Here is a 3,958-nt window from a genome sequence, read left to right on the forward strand (position 1 = left end):
GACGATTCTAACGGGAAATTGACGTTAAGGAGAAACAGACAGACAAACGAGATGTTAAGCAACAAGATAATAACAGACATTTTGCTTGCTCCCCGAAGAAGATACGAAGATACCTACAGACGGAGAAAAGTCTGAACAAGATGAAGACGACCCTGATGATCTGCATCATGACCGTAGCTGGAACAATACAGTTGCGCGAGTTACCTACCTCTACCTCCCTCACCACAGAGGCCCCGAACACGACTACCCAACACAACAACCCCAGCCTGGACACGACATCACACATAGACCCAGCCACCGATACCCCCACATGGTGTGAGAATCTGATTAAATGATACTCCCTGTCAAAAACAGTAGAAGCCTTACTAGTGATAGCCATATTCTGCAGAGTCACCCAGACAATCAGATTGCGGAAATGGAGAAGGAGAGCCTCCCGCCCTCCAGTATACACAGTTAGAGTCCCTATCCTCGGACTCCAGCAAACCCCACACTCTTTCTGAACTTTTTTATTTCATAAATTCCACAGTTGTTGCTTCGTTAATAAAGTTAATTTTCTGTATATGAATGTTAGTGATATGAAGAAATGTGATACTGCTATTGGATTTTTGTGCTGCAAGATAAGTTCTTTGATTGTTAAATAGCAGCATGAGGGTAGTTTACTGAGACACAGTTAGAGGTTCTCCTTTTATATTATTTATAAGGAGAATGGAATATAGGATTGAATGTTAAGAGGCCCCTTAGGAATATTTAGGTACGTGTTGTATCAGGGAGATTTAGGTAAATGCTTTCGACCCGTGGCACAGAGTAGGGTAGAACCTGTCCTTGATTGAGGGTACCCGGCATTTCAGAGAACAGGAGAAGACCCAGTATTGTGATCCTTCACGCTTCGCGATGAGGATCAAGAGGACGGAGTGTAGCCATCTGGAATGGCCACTTACAACTAGGGACAGAGAAACGCGCAAAGCCTAGCGGGTAAAACGGACAAGGCAAGGCTCAGGCAGGCTCAGAGCCTGAGATGTATATTTGCAAGCAAGAAATCCAGACGTTATCGAAACTCCGACCAATTAGCATTTTGATGCGGCCGATTAGCATTTGATGGCCCATCTTCACCAAAACAAAGGACTGGTACTCGAGCGACCGGTACAGTCCCAGACATTTCAGCGCCACTCCCTGTTCAGGGGAAGCGTAAGCAACCGGGTCAGTGACCGCTTGGAACACGGCCAGCCATCCAGGTCCTCGCCAACTTATTGGTTAGGAATTGAACAGAGTGATCAGGGATCACCCAATTAGTGGGGCCCAAACTGAAGGACCGCCAAAAGAACACGAAGCCCCCCCCCCCCCCCCCCCCCAAGTATAAGTAGAAGAGTTTGCCAGATATTCGTCCTCTCTTGGACCTGGCGCCCCGGGCACGACCATTTCCAAGTGCAGTAACACCAGAAGTAAGTGCAAGTTCAACGCTCGCTACCAGACGGATGAGCCGAGCTGAGCAGCACTTATTTCTCCAGACTCGAGTGTTCCAGAATCGGACAGCAGCCACTGTTCCTCTGACCTAAGCCGGGTGCCTGAAGTTAAGTACAGGTTGTCTTAGTCGATAGGTGTAGTTAACTAGCAGTGTTTATGTTGCATGACTAATTGTGTGTAAATAAAGTACCCTTGACCTTGAACTAACTAACTGGTGTTTGGCTCTTTGATCAATAGCCGGTTGAACCTTGTGGTGTTATCATATGACACCTGGCGACTCTGAGCATTAGAACATAGATATCAAAAGAAAGGTGGGCAAACTTATTGATTGCCATAATTGGAACAGAGTCACAGAAAAGACAGGAAAAGAAAAGGCAACATCGTTCCTTCAGTTTTCAATCAGGTCAAAACACATTGATACACAAAGCAGCTCAACACAAACAGATTGAGAGATAACAGAAATAAATACACAATTATTCTATTATTCAACGCACTATCATGCTCCTACACATAAAATTCAAATGCAAACGTCGCAATAGTAATCATAAATATTGTTTTATTTTGAGCTTGATATTATCCAATACCTGCAACAGCTCCGTTGAAGATGCCATCGGAGTGCGTTCTTCAGCGGGAGGAACTCGAAGATTTAATATTCTTCTGTCATTTGTCGCATCCATTCTGCAATTTAGATTTGCGGAGATATGAAAAAGGAATATGTGAATTCCTCGGCTAGAACGAAATAAACTGATATGTGCCAGTAGAATACAGGCTGGAAATGCAATGAATAGTAGACGCAGAGGCAGTCAGTAAAGATGTGCGGGGTTACACAACAGCCTCACATTGCAGGACCAGTGGGAAATTGGTGTACTTTGCAGATGGTGAGAAACGATAGACCTTGGAGGAGCAAAGGGATTGGAGACCCTTGTTTCGGAGTCATTCACCGTCAGTGGAAATATCCGATTACTAGTTTCTCGTTCTCAACTTCCAGGCTGTCATATCAGAGGCGACATTCATTCCTCCAGTCCATTGTCTGGGCAAATCTCTCCAATGAGCTGCTGTAATTAATTGAAACATCGATTCCCGAGCGGGCAGAGTGGGGCTATTCGGTCCATTAAGTGGTGACCGACCCTCCGAACGAGCATCATACCGTTCCCGTACCAGCCTCCCCGAACAGGCGCCGGAATGTGGCGACTAGGGGTTTTTCACAGTAACTTCATTTGAAGCCTACTTGTGACAATCAGCGATTTTCATATTTCATATTTCATTTCATACCCTGTCCATGCCCTGCCCATAGCTCCACCTAATGTCTGGAAAGTAAAGGCCTAGTAAACATGGCCCATCCAACTAAGCCGCAGATGGTTGAAGTGTGGAAGGTAGCCGGTGCAGTCCCACTGCCTGCTCGCACCTCGTTCTATTCATCCATTAGCCTTTGATTTGAACAATAAAATGATATCCAGACATTTTGCTCATTTGTCGGCGAGATCAGCGGCCATTAAGAACGGCAGAGAAGTCTTGCCGTTCGACACATTTTCACGAAAGTTCCTTTGACATTTTTGTGTTTTACACCACCTCACAGCTTTCCATGTAAGGCATAACTTATGACAACGAAACTAGCGTGAATTTGTAAATTGCATGAGTAAAGGAAGACACGTTGTCATCAGGATTCGAACCTCCGCGGGGAAAGCCCAATGGATTTCTAGTCCATCGCCTGAACCGGCATAGTGGGGAGCACCGCGGTGTTCCCGGTGGTTAACCAGCGTTCGAATCCCGGCCATTGTTGCGCCGATTTATTTAGAAATTTATGCGAGCTGGTCAATTTCAAAATAAGAGAACAAAAAGATCTAACAAATGACAGGCAAAAATAAATTTGAAGCTTTCTTATCATCGATTTTCACAATTCTGGTGCCCGGTGAAGTTAATATGAACGTGACTGAGGTTGTGAAACTATCCTGACAAATAAGAAAATTCAGAGCGAAAGCAGAATGAGAAAAAGGAAGGTTCTTCTGTCATGACACAGACATTTAATCCGAATACATTGAATGAACAAGAACTTCAAATTGATACTTAGACTGACATCGTGTTCTGCAAACAGATTGCTCCAAACCGAGTAAAGATTTCGGATCATAGCCGCTGCGAGTAGGATTCGAACCTACGTGGGGAAACCCCATTGGATTTCGAGTCCAACGCCTTAACCACTCGGCCATTGCAGCTGACCACACATTGGTAGAAAGCATTGTAAAATGCACTCCAGGTATTCCAGTAATGCAATGAACGGTGTCCCAGTCTTTATCTGGGAAGGGTAGAATTAACATGGAAAAAGACCATGAGATTTGGGGCAACGCCTTGAGCTGCACGAAAATCTCACCTTCCATAACGCACTGTTCTACTTTTGTGTCACAATATCAGTTGCAAAGGAAATATGCGATAAATTCATGTTTTTTGAATGGACCAGTACATAACTTCCCAGTCTCGGTCAAAATTAAAGTAATGGAATCGA

At 44.6% G+C, this 3,958-nt stretch overlaps 1 non-coding gene across 1 annotated transcript; it reads right to left on the reverse strand.

Moving 5' to 3' along the window:
* Window positions 1–3,589: 3,589 nt before the first annotated feature.
* On the reverse strand, window positions 3,590–3,671 carry trnas-cga (transfer RNA serine (anticodon CGA)). Its single transcript has one exon. It is a non-coding gene; the product is annotated as a tRNA-Ser (tRNA).
* Window positions 3,672–3,958: the final 287 nt, after the last annotated feature.

This window comes from Scyliorhinus torazame, chromosome 24, assembly GCF_047496885.1.
Source record: "Scyliorhinus torazame isolate Kashiwa2021f chromosome 24, sScyTor2.1, whole genome shotgun sequence".
NCBI lineage: Eukaryota > Metazoa > Chordata > Chondrichthyes > Carcharhiniformes > Scyliorhinidae > Scyliorhinus > Scyliorhinus torazame.